The sequence below is a fragment of the Talpa occidentalis genome, unplaced genomic scaffold (genome assembly GCF_014898055.3).
Source record: "Talpa occidentalis isolate TD23 unplaced genomic scaffold, MPIMG_talOcc4v2.1, whole genome shotgun sequence".
Taxonomy (NCBI): Eukaryota; Metazoa; Chordata; class Mammalia; order Eulipotyphla; family Talpidae; genus Talpa; species Talpa occidentalis.
The window spans coordinates 66,924,525-66,940,489 of NW_026555331.1; positions in this window are offsets into that span (position 1 = coordinate 66,924,525).

Here is a 15,965-nt window from a genome sequence, read left to right on the forward strand (position 1 = left end):
CCACTGCAGGGTTTCTGACTCAGCAGGTCTGTGTGGGACCTAAGCACTTGGCATTCCCAACAAGCTCCTGGGAGTTACTGATGCCACTGGTTGGGGACATACTATGGAAACTCTTGGTACAGAGTGGATATTCTGGACTGAAATCTCTTGTGTGTGTTGAGATTGTGGGTTTTGGGATGTGGAAACATGCCCATGGATTTTTTTCTTTTTGGGAAAAAAAGAAGGTATCAGTAGGGTACAGCAGGAAGAGTTTATGATCTGTCTTGCACTTTGGTTTTCTGTGGGGGTTTGTAGGCAGAGGTAAGTGCAGGGATGGCTAGGAGGCCAATCAGTGACCCTGTAAGAGGATGGCAGCCTGGCCCTGGGTGATAGGCGTGGAGAAATGGAGAAAAGTAGATAGATTTGTGATGTGACATGGGGAGGAGTTGACAGTGACTTCCGGAAGACTGGAGTGGGGATACATAGCAATGGGGTACAGGATGGTGTTATTTACTAGAATGGCAAAACTAGGATAGGAACAGAATATGTCCTGGTTGACTATGAAGATGAAAAATCCTAGTGGGAATATCAATTTGGCTTTGGGTATGTCAGTCTGATACTTGGGCAGTCAAGGTTGAGCACATCATTTTGGGAATCATCAATGAAAAGGAACATTTGATTGAAATCACCAAACTGCAGCAGTGTCATCGCCATTGAAAGGGGAAGTTCCAGGTTTCCTAAACCACCTGAGGAAGGGTAGAGCTGACCAGCAAGGGGAAACTAAAAAAGATTTGGGAAAGAAAGTTAAAGGGGAGAAGATGAAAGAAGAACTGGGGAAGGCACATGAAGCAGAGACATGTGAAGCTATTGCACTTGCTTCTTGGCCTTGAACTGCACCAGGGACTTGGGGGACATAAAAGGTGACATTTGGAAAAGATATGAGTGAGAGACATGGGGAAGCTGAATGACAGCCTTTATATTGTCTTGTATTTTGAGTTTCCTTCCAGACTTGTCTGGCCTCTTCTTTCCTATGGGTCCCCACCAAGAGGTGACTTAGACTTGTGACAAGCTTTTGGGCCTCAGTGGTCCTGTTTTGGGTCAACCCTGTTTGACTGGGCATTTACCCATGAAGGGATAGATAGCTTTGGGTGCTTCATTTGGAAACTAGATTCTTTATCTCTTCTTTCTGTCGCACACTAATTCTATTAATGTTCTTTTCTTTATTTAATATTTATTTTTAAATATATTTTTTTGTTTTTTTACATCATTGTTCATTTTTAAACAATATTTGCTTCCCCCTACCCCCTCAGATGTAGTCCCCGTAGAGTTTCCTTCACCAATGCACCCGTGCACCATCACCTCAGCCCCCTGTGCTCCTCCCATTGACATTTTTATGCACTTAGTGTATGTTTTTTTCTTTATGTGGAAGAAGTAGAACCCATTTATCAATAGAGCAGGCAGGTTTGGGGATCAAGGGTGCTCCTCAGTCTGCTTCTAACAAAATTGGTTTGTAAATCCAAGGGGCTATTAGTATTCCAAAACCTTCCAGAGCCCTCCCAGGCTTTGGCTGCTTCCTCATGAAGTATTACTTTGATGAGGTCTTGGGTTCAGAGTATTAGCAGGGAAACTGAGGGGTACTCTGGAACCCACAAACCTGCCTGCCCTAAATGGGTTCTGTTATCTGCTGCATAAAAGCAAACATACTCTGAGTGCAAACCTTTAATAGGAAAGAATTTTACTTCATTTTAATTAATTAATTTGTATATATTTTACATCATTGTTCATTTTTTTAAAAGATTTTTTTTTTTTAATACAAGAACCAGGGTATAGGCTAGATGTGCGGGAGGGTGAGAGGATTCACCTAGACAGAGCGGGGAACAGAAGAGGCAGACTGAAGAAACACACTGCTGAGGGGAGCAATGGGCGAGACAGGAGAGGTCTGCTGCATCATGTGGGATTCTCGCTGGCTGGCCAGTGGATCAAACCTGCATTGCAGAGGCTGCAGACAGCTTCACAGTGCAGTGTTCAACTGCCTATGCCACCAGAGAGGCCCCATCATTGTTCATTTTTAAACAATATTTGCTTTTTTTCCTCACCCCTTCAGGTATAGTCCCCATAGAATTTCCTCCACAAATTCAGCCGTGCACCATCACTACAGTCCTCTGTGCTCCTCCTTCCCTCCCTCCGATCTCTCTCCCTTCCCTTCTCCTGAAGGATGTCTCTGGTTTGTGATTATTTTTGTTTTGTTTTGTTGTGTTTTGTATTGTTATTATTTTTTCCCTGATGTCTTATTTGGTTCCCTATATTCCTCATATAGGTGAAACCATAGGATATTTTTCTTTATCCTTCTGACTTATTTCACTGAGCATAATTCCTCCTATTTCCATCCATGTTGCTGTAAATGGCATGAGTTTATCTTTTTTGATTGCTGAATAGTATTCCATTGCATATATATGCCACATCTTCCTGATCCAGTCATCTATTTTTTGGTATTTGGATTGTTTGCAGATTTTACCTATTATAAATAGTGCTGCAATAAACTTAGGGGTGCAGGTATTCTTTTGAATCAGTGTTTTTTTGTGTACAGAAGAACTTTAATACCATTAGTGTGCAATAAAGATAATAGAAAGAATATAGTTAAGATAATTTCCCATGAAACACCCATCCCCTAATGGGTTAATGTGTAGCCAAACAGGATTGGCCCAAAGCAGGGCCACTGAGACCCAAAAGCTTGTCACAAGTCTAAGGTACCTCCTGGTGGGGACCCATAGGAAAAGGGCAGAAGGGGCCAGAAAAATCTGGAAGGAAAAATGCAAAATCAAAACACAAGTTAAGATAAAGACCACATTGTTGACCTCCCCATGGGTCTCTCACCTGTTTTTCTGTCTTTTTCGGTTGTCCCCTTCCATGTTCCTCAAGTCTCTCCTAGTACAATTCTAAGGCCGAGAAGCAAGTGTGGCTTCTTCTCGTGTCTCTCTGCTCCATGTGCCTCCTCCATCTCTTCTTCCAGTCTTCTCTCTCCTTCCTTCCTTTTCCAGTTTTCTTCCCAAGTCCTCTCTAGCTTTCCCTCCCTCGTCAGTTCCACCCTTCCTTGGGTGGGGCAGGGGACCTAGAACCTCCCTTCTCTATGGGAATTATACCATTACAAGACAATGGGATCCTTGGGATACCTCTGAGAAAAGTGTCACCAGAGCTCCTTTTTCAGCTGCACATGGTGAATTTCCCTACCAGCAAAGATGTTTAGTTGTATCCAAAATGGTGAGTTTATTATTTAAAAAAAATAAAAAGAAAAGAAAGAAAAGGATACTTGCATAGATACAAGCAGGCAGGAGAGTTGTATTTGGAAGGAAGAGAATTGTTAAAATAGATGCCTGCATAGGGCCTCCCTGGTGGTGCAAGGGGTTAAGATGCAATTATGAAGCTGTCCACAGCAGCTGCAGCACAAGTTCGATCCCCAGCCAGGGAGCTACCCACATGACATGGCAGACCTCTCCTGACTCGTCTGCTGCTCCCCTCAGCAGTACATTTCAGTCAGTCTGCCTGTTCTGTTCACCACTCTGTCTCTGGTGAATCCTTTCACCCACACCTCTGCCCTTTACCTCAGTTCTTATATGCATAGCTGGTACCCTTCTAGGAAGAAAGAAATCTTACAATCCCAAAATCTTCTATTAGCCCCTGTGCTAGCTTTCCACACCAGCAACCTCTCCCTGAATTTTCATGTACTAAACTTCTTACCCTGTACCCCCACTACAATCATTGCCTAAATGGAGGTTTAACTTACCAAATCTTTGAACACCTGGCTATTCACTCTCTGTACCCGAGCTGAGCCCAGATACCCCACTGAAATTTGAACCTTTCCCCTCTGCACTGCAATGTCAACCAATTTCCCATGTCAGACCTAATCCATCATGCAGAGTTGTCTTGCCATCTGGCTACTGCTTTGATACTAGTTCAGATCATCAGGATTTATCATCAGTGGTACATTTTCATTTAAAAAACACACTCTCCAAACATGAGTTTTAGGTAAGCCCTTGAGTTCATTTTCTCTTCCCTTTTCTTTCACTCTCTCTTTTTAATGTCTAATTGGAAGTGTTTGCAGGTCTTCTGAGGACCTTTGTACGACTGTGCTTGTTACTTTGGTCTGAATGTGATCTCCCTGAGGATCAATGTTACCATTAGAGTCATGTCAAGATCAATGAGTCACGTGTTCTACTCATGGCTCTCTAGCAAACCAGAGACTTAGAACTAAATGGCTTCACATGCTGTGCTGAAATATTCATTTGTAGATTTGACTTCCTGTCTTGCCTGAGAAGTACCTTTGATTTGATTTCACATTCTAGTTTTTTTTCCTATTTAATAAACTCAGTTCAATTCATCATAATCTGCTATAGACAGTTCCAAGTTTAAGTGATGTCACCAAGTGACTCATGACTAATGGCATGCACAGCTGGTCAATACGTCTTTTCTGCTCAGTCTAAATTGAAGTAAACTCCGAGGTCAATTTGAACAGAGCAAATCTAGCTAGTGTTGAAAATTTAAAGACCAAGCTGTCCTTGACTGGTTGTACATAATAAACCAGGTTATTCCAGTTCAGAGGCTAATCCCAAGACTTGGTCAGTGTCTTTTGGAAGCAGCATTATCATACTGAGAAACATTTAGTAATATAAAAGTACCAAATAATAATTTGGCAGAATGAAAAACCAGATAATTTTACTAAAGTGCCCCAATTATTGTGCTCTATAAGTACCTGGTATATTGGGAAATATTTATTTGTTTTATGTTAATCAAGGGAAATACGATACTATTTCTTTCAAGGACAGTGAGACCTTGAAATTTTCTAGGCTACATGTGCCTGGCACAGAAATAATAAAGGGTATTTATTTATGTTGCTATTTTAAAGGACATGGATGTTAGCATTTGCTTGAGACAGTGGTGAAGTAGATTACCTTTTCTGTTAAAGATTTCTTTTCTGCTCTTTCAGGGTCAGAAACAAATACATGATTCCTCCTCTTATTTATCTAAAATTCATTGAGGAATTGCTATGGAGTGAACACTATTATAGTCATTGTGCTACAAATGTAAGCAAAATAATACTCTCTGTTATCAAAAATATAAGCATTTAATAGCGGTGATTGCTGTGTAATTACGAGGTATAATTAGAATAAGGGCACCTTCCCTGGAGATGAAACCTGGAAGATTCTGATACAGAAATAATCCCTTGAGGCTGAAACTTTGAAAAGGGCATGATCAAGAATGAGACCACAGATATAAGTGGGTTGAAATGAGATGAGAAATCTTGTTTTTGTAAAGCTTGTATTTGTATTTTGTCTCTAGATTGTATCTAGATTTTGTCTCTAGATTTTTTCTCTGAATTTTGTCCCAATTGATAAGCTACTGAATAATGTTAAGAGAAGGTTTAATAATCATCAGATTTTGCTTTCAGAAAATAATTCTGGTAGTAGTGTGGATGGTGAGCTAGGGCAAAGAGTGAGGGTGAGAAGACTGATAGGTGAGGTGCTGGCAGATCCAGAAGATACGGTGAGGGAAGGAGGAGGTCATGAAAAGAGGTTGGAGCCAAAGATTAGAAATGGGGTAAGAATAGGTAGACCCTTGGATGGCAGAAGCATTTGTGGGAAGTTTAGATATACATCGGAACATCTGATTACTGGAAAGTCATAAAAAATGGGATTTTAGGTCTTGGAATGGAAAGATAGTCTGAGAAGCAGCTATGCAGAACTGACAATACATCTATGGACATGGAAATCTCTTTCATTCATATGAAAGTTTAAAGATGAGAAACAGTAATTAACCATAGGGACAAAGAAAGCCTGAAAAGCAATACTGAGGACCATCAGAAACAGGAGGAGAAAACAACACTTTGCCTTAAGCAATATTTTGTAGTGAGTGTCTTCTACATTATCTTTTTTAACTCTCAACATTTCCCCATAAAATAGGAATTCCAAACCATGAAGAAATAAACAGCATTGAGAGTGTGGAGTATGGTCTCTGAGAGAAATAGCATCACTTCACTTCCTGCAGATTGATGCTACACTTCACAGGAGGGCAGAGTCTGAGTCTCCTGCTTTGAATATGATTATTCGAATATGGTGAAGGTGATGTCAAGATATAAGAAACCTGGCAGCATTTGTTTTAGTATCCAGGATAGCTTGCTGTTGAGGTGCTTTTTCTCAGGATAGAGTCCCCACACTGGGGTGGCCCAGACCAAGTGGAGAAATGACTTGGAGGTCCCCACAGGAGTGCTCCAGGGAGCACCAATGAGCCCTCAGGACACACCCAGCCTTAACCCCAGCCATGAGCATGAGTTCTTTGTTATCTGAGTCCTTGCACTTCCTTCTGTTCTGAGCTGTTGTGCCAGCACATTACTGCAACCAGGTTCACATTCCTTAAAACTTGTGCTTATGCATGTCTTCCACAAATATTTTCTTAAATATTCAGAATAAAATTATTCCACAGAAAGAGTCTAAATGTGAGGAAAGAGATCCATTAGAATTTACCTTTTTTTGCAATGGTTACTTAGAAAACAAAGGAGCCCTTAAGATCCCTATGACATTTCATGTTTTTTTATTAATAGTGTATCAGTCAGCTTAGGTTGCATAACAAATTACCACAGACTGAGGGGCTTATACAACAGATATTTTCTGTCTCACAATTCTGGATCCATAGATCCAAGAACAAGACAGTCACAGGTGAGGTTTGCTGGCACCACTGGTGCTCATGGATTATAAATGCATCACCCCAATCTCAGATTTTATTATCCTATGTATTCTCCCTTTATGTGTATCTATGTCCAAACATTCCCACTTTATAAGGACACTAGTCATTGGGTTAAGGACCACCATAATGACTTCATCTTAAGTAATTCCATCTACAACAACTCTATTCCCACTTTTGGTCACATTGAAGCTCTGAGGTTAGGAGTTCAAAATATGAATTTTGGAGAGAAACGGTCCAAAACAAATAGCATTTATTAGTGTGTCTTATACAAAATCTTCCCCTGTGTATAACACAGAGCCACGCATAATGCTGTCTTCAATGTTCTAGGGCCAAAAAGGAACAGGTGTGGTACTACAAATCAGTCACAGGTTACTAGGGAAGACCAATGTAATAATGCGAAATCATATTAATTGTAGCAATTAGTACAAAGGAGATAGGATCTAAGCACCCTGGGCAGAGAAGGGAGTTACACCTTCTTCCTTGAGAGACCAAGGGTGGTGTTAGAGTCCAGGGAGCTGTACAGCCATCTCTCAGTCCCAGGATGAGATTTGAACTTGAATTTCAGAGAAAAAATATGTAGTAGTTGTGTGCATTTAAAAAATCGTGTATTCTATTTTTGTGCTAAAATACTTTTATACATACACACATATCTGCCTTTTATCCTTAAGGAGAGCTACATTTGAGTTCCCTTGCAGGAAAGAGGGCTGATTTTTACTCCATGTATTAAGTAGGGATCGACGGCCTGGAGGAACAGTCTTCTTGTGGGACCAGCTCAGTGTGACCCTCCCACTCCATGTTTGTTGTTCTGCTCCTCACACTCTTCCTTCCTAAAGGCGGGTCCTCAGAGAATGCTGGGCGGGTTTGTCACCACTGCCTGCAGCTGATCAGCAACAGCATTAACTGTGAGAGAGCAAGGTGTGCAAATGCCCTGCTCAAAACATCACGGTGTCTCAAGACTCAATACTAACATATTCTCTGGAGCAAAGTGCTGGGATCTGTTCCCTTTTACTAGTGGGGGGACTAAGACTCAGGCGTAAAATCAGAGAAATACTACAAAGACTTTAAATCTTGGAGGAGACACTCCTTTCTCACTCCCAGTGTTTCCCAGGGAGGATGCTGAGGCCCTGCCAGGCACAGGAACTTGCCAACATCACAGGCGACCTAGCACCAGTTAATCCTAGACCTAGGCACTGTCCCACCATCTTAGGCTGCTTCTAGGTTCCAGTGTTCAAGCTTCATTTTATTCTCTATGACTTATCATAACAATATCTGGAAAGAAACAACTTTTTTATTATTGACATTTTTTCAAAAATGCCAATGCATCTTATAGTTTAAAGTGTTTTTATCTAATAAGTATGCAAAGATAAGTCTCATGTACTGCTGATGCATCAGATCTCACAGTCTGAAGGGCATCTTCAGGGCTCTAACCCAACCTCCTGCTCTAGGAAGACAGGTAGGGAGTGTTACTATGTTGAAACTGTCATGTGCAAAGCAGGTGCCACGTGTCATGAAACACAGATGGCTCTTCTTCCAGCTCACCCATGAGGAAACTTAGCTTCAAGATGCTGGTTCTTTGTTCAAGGTCATGCACATGTGTGGCAATGTAGTCCCATGGTGCTATCCCTCAACTTGGGTAGTTTCCTCCTTCCTTCCCTCACTTGTTCAGCTTCACTGCATTCACCAGCTTTCATGTCCAATCAGTTCCTCCTGACCTACTGTCTTGTAGCATCTGTCCAAGTCCTACATGAAGCATGTGTATCTTGCAATTTTGAGAACAGATGGTCCCAGGCTTGCAATCACTTGACTTAATGACTTTTCAATTGTATGATGATACAAAAGTGTTATGAATTGAGTAGAAAGTGTACTTCAGGGCTTCCCCTGGTGACGCAGGCAATTGAGCGCAGCGCTGTGAAGCTGCAGTGCCTGTTCATTCCTGGCCTGCTGGCGAGGGTCTCACATAGCGTGGCAGACCTCTCCTGTCTCACCCACTGCTCCCCTCAGCAGTGTATTTCCATAGTCTGCCTGTTCTGTTCCCTGCTCTGTCTCTGTTGAATCCTCTCACCCTCCTGCGCATCTGGCCTGTACCCCGGTTCTTGTATAAATAAAAAAACAAATCTTTAAAAAAATAAAGTGTACTTTAAATTTTGATATTTGATATTTTCATTGGTTATTAATTTGCAGTTTGATACTCTCTTGTGATGCTGGGCAACTCTCAGTAAGTCACAGGATCACAAAGTTTACCAACTGATACTCTACAGTGACTGTGTTGCCAGTATTTTTTGGATATTGTATTTTTGAAATCTATCATGTCTGTTTTTTCACTTTCAGTACAGTATTCAACAAATTACATGAGCCCATCAACACTTTATTATAAAATAGGCACTGTGTTAGATGATTTTGCTTAACTATAGGCTAATGTCAGAGTTCTGAGCACATTTAAGCTGTGCTTGATTTTGATATTTGAAGGGTTAGATGTATTAAATGCATTTTCAACTACAATGGGTTTACCAAGATATAACCCATCATGTACATTTATTCAGCTCATTTGAAATGCTGCCCCTTGCACTCATTTGGATGAGGTTGTCTCTGCTTTGTGATCTCTTGGCTCAGCACAGACCCTTGCCCTCCCCAACCCCAACACAGTAGGTCTCCATAAATATTTGCAGAATGCACACATTCAGAGACCCACTCTTAGCACTCTGCTTTACTGCTTCCTGTCACTGCACTGGGTGAAAAATGTCCACAACCCAAACTTCTGAGTGGCTGTGAGGACCTGGTTCCACCCCTATCCCACCATAGTCTGCCCACACTGCCTTGCTTCTTTCCCTTTGAACGTTGCTGTTTATGTCAACATGAAGTCCATTGGCATGATGTACACTGCTAATTTGGCCTAAACAAATGTGTTGACATTTTTTCCAGATCCAATTATAAGTCATTGTTTTTCTGTAGTAAAACAATGGCCCAGACATGTCCAGATCCTGTGATGTTTGCCTTCAGTTGATATGAAAAGCAAAGTGGATCCAGACCCATGTTTTCTGATACTCACTTCATTTTTTCAGATTTCCATAGAAACAAATGCGGTCTTGGCAAAAACCATAATGTAGTTATTTTGCTTTAATGGGAAACATTGCTAAGCCCTGGCCTTGGTAATTTTATTGGCAAAAAGACACGAGAAACTTCTGGTAGTCCAGAAGTTGCCCTCATTTTTCCTTTCTGTGGTAACTTGCTTTGCAGTTCCAACTTAGCACAATTGCGTGTTGTCAAAAAGTCAATGACAACAAATACGTACAAATAAATGCAGTTTATTCAGTTTGCTATTTTGGAACACTTTGCTTTCTCCTTCTGACAGCTATTCATTTTTTTTGCTTTTTATTTATTCATTCATTTTTAATTTTTTTAACAATATTTTCTTCCCCCCACCCCCTCAGGTTGAGTCCCCATAGAATTTCCTTCCCCAAGGCACCCATGCACCATCACCACAGTCCCCTGTGCTCCTCCCTCCCTCCCTCTCACCCCTCTCCCTCCTCCTCCCCTGCAGTATGTCTCTGATTTGTAATTGTCTGTTTTTGCTTTGTTGTGTTTTGTACTGTTATTATTTTTTTTACACTGATGTCTTATTTGGTTCCCCTACATTTCTGTTGTAAGTGAAACCATCCAATATTTTTCTTTTTCCTTCTGGCTTATTTCACTGAGCATAATTCCTTCTAGCTCCTTCCATCTTGCTGCAAATGACATGAGTTTATCTTTTTTGATTGCTGAATAATATTCCATTGTGTATATATATGACATCTTCTTGATCCAGTCATCTATTTTTGGACATTTGGGTTGTTTCCAGGTTTTACCTATTATAAATAGTGCTGCAATAAACATGGGTGTACAGGTGATCTTTTGAATCATTGTTTTTGTGTCCTTTGGGTAGATCCCTAGGAGTGGAATTGCTGGGTCACATGGTAGCTCCATTTTTAGTAGACTGAGGAAAATCCAGACAGCTTTCCATAGTGGTTGGGCCAGTTTGCACTCCCACCAGCAATGTTGGAGAGTTCCTTTTTCACCACATCCTTGCCAACATTTATTGTTGCTTGTTTTTTTTTTTTTTTTTTTTTTTTTTTTTTTTTGATATGTGCCATTCTTACTGGTGTAAGGTGGTATCTCAGTGTGGTTTTGATTTGCATTTCCCTGATTATAAGGGATGTTGAACATTTTTTCATATGCCTGTTGGCCATTTGCATTTCCTCTTTGGAGAAATGTCTTTTAAGTTCTTCTGCCCATTTCTTGAGCCATGTGAGTTCTTTGTATATCTTTGTGATGAGCCCCTTATCAGTTGGATAAAGTGCAAACATTTTTTCCCCAACAGTGGGATGTCTCTTGGTTTTGGTTAATGTCTCTTTGGGTGTACAGAAGCTTTTTAGTTTGATGTAATCCCAGGTGTTTATCTTTGCTTTCAAGTGATGAGTCTTTAAATATGTTTCTGAGATGTATGGCTTGTAGTGTTTTACCTATATTTTCTTCTATATATTTTATGGTTTCAGGTCTTATGTCCAGTTCCTCTATCCATTTTGAGTTGATTTTTGTGCATGGTGAGAGATAGTGGACTAGTTTCATTTTCTTGCATGTGGAGGTCCACTTTTCCCAGCACCATTTATTGAACAAACTGTCCATTTTCCAATGCATATTCTTTGCTCCTTTGTCAAAGTTTAGTTGTTCATGTAAGTGTGGCTTTATTTCTGGGCTATCTATTTGGTTCCATTGGTCTGTGAGTCTGTTTTTGTTTCAATACCAAACTGAATTAATTATTATGGCTTTGTAGTAAAGCTTGAAGTTTGGAAGTGTGATACCTCCTTTCTCCTTTGTTTTCATCAATAGGGGTTTGGCTATTCATGCCTTTTTGTGGTTCCATAAGAATTTCATCAGTATTTGTTCTATTTCTTTGAAGAATGTCATTGAGATTTTTATTAGAATAGCATTGAATCTGTATATTGCTTTTGGTAGGATGGCCATTTTGATGATGTTAATTCTTCCAATCCATGAGCAGGGGCTGTCTTTACATTTCTTTGTGTCTTCTTCAATTTCTTTTAACAGTGTTTTATAATTTTCTTTTATAGGTCTTTCACCTCTTTTGTTCAGTTTATTCCCAAGTATTTGAGTTTTTTTTTTTTTTTTTTTTGGTTTCAATTATAAAAGGGATGATTTTCTTGATTTCTTCTTCAGATTGATTGTTTGTGTATAGGAAGGCTACTGATTTTTGCTTGTTGTTTTGGTATCCTGCTACTTTACTGAACTGGTTGATTATTTTGAGTAGTTTTTCTGTGGTGTTTTTAGGGTTTTTAGTTTTTAGGGTTCTCTATGTATATTATCATATTGTCTGCAAATAGTGATAGTTTTACTTCTTCTTTCCCTATCTGGATTCCTTGTATGTCTTTCTCTTTTCTTATTGCCCTGGCTAGGACATCCAGTATTATATTGAAGAGCAGTGGTGAGAGAGGACATCCTTGTCTTGTTCCTGATCTTAAAGGAAAGACCTTCAGCTTTTTGCCATTGAGAAGAATATTGGCAGTGGGTTTGTCGTATATGGCTTTTATCATGTTAAGGTATGTTCCTTCTATCCCGAGAATTTCAAGGGCCTTCATCATAAATGGATGTTGGCCTTTGTCAAACACTTTCTCAGCATCTATTGATATGATCATATGGTTTTTATTTTTCTTTTTGTTGATGCGTTGGATTACATTGATCGATTTTCGTATGTTGGACCATCCTTGTGCCCCTGGGATGAGTCCCACTTGATCGTGCTGTACTATCCCTTTGATGCATTGTTGGATTCTGTTGGCAAGGATTTTGTTGTGGATTTTTGCATCAGTGTTGATTAGGGAGATTGGCCTGTAATTTTCTTTTTTTGTGCTGTCTTTTTTTGGTTTTGGTATTAGTGTAATGTTCGCTTCGTAGAACATGTTTGTTAGTATTCCTTCTTTTTCAATTTTTTGAAAGAGTTTGTGTAGGATAGGCACTAATTCGCTGTTTTGTTAGAATTCATTTGTGAAGCCAGCTGGGCCTGGGCTTTTTTGGGGGAGGAGTGCTTTGATTACTGCCTCAATTTCGCTGCTTGTAATTGGTCTCTTTAGTTGTTCTATTTCTTCTTTGTCCAGCTTTGGATGATTGTATCGTCCTAGGAATTTGTCCATCTCTTCTAGGTTGTTGAATTTGTTTGCATATAAGTGTTCATAGTAATCTCTGATTATTCTTTTGATTTCTACTGTGTCTGTTGTTATTTCCCCTCTTTCATTTATAATCTTATTTATATGTGTTTTCTCCAGTTTTATCTTTGTGAGCCTGGCTAGAAGTTTGTCTATTTTGTTTATTTTTTCAAAGAACCAACTTTTGTTTTCATTGATCTTTTAGATTGTCTTTTTAATTTTCAATTCATTAATTTCTGCTTTGATTTTTATTATTTCCTTTCTTCTACTGGCTTCAGGGTTTTTTTTTTTTTCTTTTTCTAGCTCTTTGATTGTGAGATTAGGTTGTTTCTTTGAGTTCCTTCTTGTTTGTTGATGTGAGCCTGTATTGCTATATATTTTCCTCTTAAAGTGGTGTCCTCCTTGTTGTTCAACTCAAAGTATTTTTTAATTTCTTCTTTGATCTCCTTATTAGTTCAGTGGTCTTCCAGTAGTGTGGATTTCAATCTCCATGATGTGGGAGGGTTCCTTGTTTTCTTTTCATGATTTATTTCTAGCTTCATGCCTTTATGATCGAAGAAGATAGTTGGAATGATTTTGATCTACATGTATCTGTTGATGTTTGTCTTGTGGCCCAGTATGTGATCAATTCTGGAGAATGATCCATGCACACTTGAGAAAAATGTGTACTCAGATTTTTTTGGGTGCAGTGTCATATAGATGTCTGTTAAGTCCATGAGTTCTGTCTTTATTTAGAGCTCTGGTGTCTTTGTTTATTTTTTGTCTCATTGATCTGTCCATTGGTGAGAGTGGGGTGTTGAAGTCTCCCACCATATATATATTTTCTTTAATGTCTGTTTTCAGAGCTGATAATAATTGTCTAATATATTTTGGTGCCCCTTCTAATATATTTTGGTGAGTATATGTTAATGAGTGTTATTTCTTCTTGAAGTATTGTCCCCTTGATCATAATGTAGTGTCCATCTATGTCTCTTTTTACCTTTTTTAATTTGAAGTCTGTTTCATCTGATATAAGTATGGCTGTTCCTGCCTTCTTTTTTGGTCCATTTGCTTGTAGGATTGCTTTCCAAGCTTTTACTTTCAGTCTATGTTTATCTTTTGTGGTTAAATGTGTTTCCTGGAGACAGCAAAAGGTCGGATTTTGTTTTTTAATCCAGCCTGCTACTCTGTGTATTTTTACTGATGAGTTTAATCCATTTACATTTAGAATTAATATTGATATGTTGACATCTGTGTTTGCCATTTTGTTTGTATTTTTTTGTGATTTTATTCCTTGCTTTATTCTGTTCTTCTTGTTCATTCCTCTGTTGGTTTTGGCTTTAGGACTTCTTGTAGAATTTTTTGGAGTGGGGGTTTAGTTGTAATGAATTTCTGGAATTTCTGTTTGTCTGAGAAGGTCCATATTTTTTCTTTGTAGAGGAAGGAGAGCTTTGCAGGATAAAGTATTCTTGGTTGGTATTTGCTGTCTTGAAGTTTGATGACTATATTACTCCTTTATCTTCTTGCCCGTAATGTTTCTTCAGAGGAGTCTGAAGTTAACCTGATTGGTTTTCCCTTATAAGCTTACCTCTTTCTTCCCCCTTGCCAGCTTCATTATTTTTTCCTTGTCTTGGACTCTTGCAAGTTTTACTATTATGTGTCTGTAGTTTTCTTTTCATTGTGGTAACTGGGAGTTCTTCTCACTTCTGTATGTCTATATTAGTCTCCTTTTTTTCATGCTTGGGAAGTTTTCTTCAATTATCTCCTTGAATAATTTCTCAGTTCCTTTGTCTCTCTCCTCACCTTCTGGAATGCCTATATCTCTTACATATCCTCTCTTCATGGAGTCTGATAATTGTCTAAGATTATCCTATACTTCTTCATTTGCACTTCTCTCTCCTTTTCTCTTTTGGCTCTTTTTATTTCTGTATCTTTGATAGTACTGATCCGTTCTTCCATTTCATCGATTCTGTTTTCACTGCCTTTTTTCAGAGTTCTTTATCTCTTCTAGTAATCTTTTAATCTCCTGCATTTCTTTTCTTTCTTTTCTGAGGGCCTCAATTTCATTCTTCAGCTCAGTGATTATTTGTCTCAAATCATTTTTTTCCTTTTCGTTTTCTTTCTGCTTTTTAATCATGATGATCATTAACTCTCTATCTGACAGGCCGAGAAGTTCTTCCACATCATTGTTGAGCTCTGGTGACTGTATTTCTTTTTGTGGTGTGTCCTCCTGCTGGCTTGCTTGGTTATTTATATTTTTTCTTCTCCCTGTTGTTTGCTTTTTAATTAGTTCTATGCACTGGGACATTGTGCCACTGGTGTTGGTGGGCATCTCTTTGGAGTGCTCCCTTAGGGGTGTTGGAAATTGTTTACCAGACTGAGATCAGCACTGCTAGGTCAAAACTCCACCAGGGTTTTGATGCTGTGTTGCTGGGCACTGTCCCTTACAGTTCCCTCTCTCTGTATTTACTCAGTTTCAACAGGGAATCAGCTAGTTGGTGATTTTGTTTTGGTTACGAGGTGGTGCCAGAGACCGGTACTTGCTGACCTGTGCTTTTTCCCATTGGTTCTCTGAGAAACAGGGGAGTGGCGTGGGTGGGGGGTGGGGTGGGGTGGGTGGAGGGGAGCACACTCAACACAGGGCTCTTGTTCAAGCTGGGTACTGTGTCTGCCCTGTGTTCACCCGGTGCTGTGCCCGCAGTTGTATGGATTCCCCTGACTTCTGCACTCTACGTCTCAGTTCCAGGGCTATCAGATCCAAAACTCTGGCTGTCAGCCTGTACAGTGCCAGCTGCTATGGCGCATCCCACGCCCCGGATCCTGTGCCTGGCTCTCAGTTCCAGGATGGGGTCTTGCTCCACGCCTTATTTCCTCCTCCTTACTCCTATTTGCGTGGCCCACCCTCTCTCAGAGCCTGAGGGTTTAATTTGGGATCCCTGGTTTCCAACTATCAGGATTTGATGAATTTTTTTCTGGTCGCTAGGTGGCACCAGAGATCTTACCTAGTGTCCCCCCAACCCCCTGCCCTTCCCTCTCTGCCCCCCCCCCCAGTGGGTCCAGGGGAACAGAGTGGGAGTGGCGTGG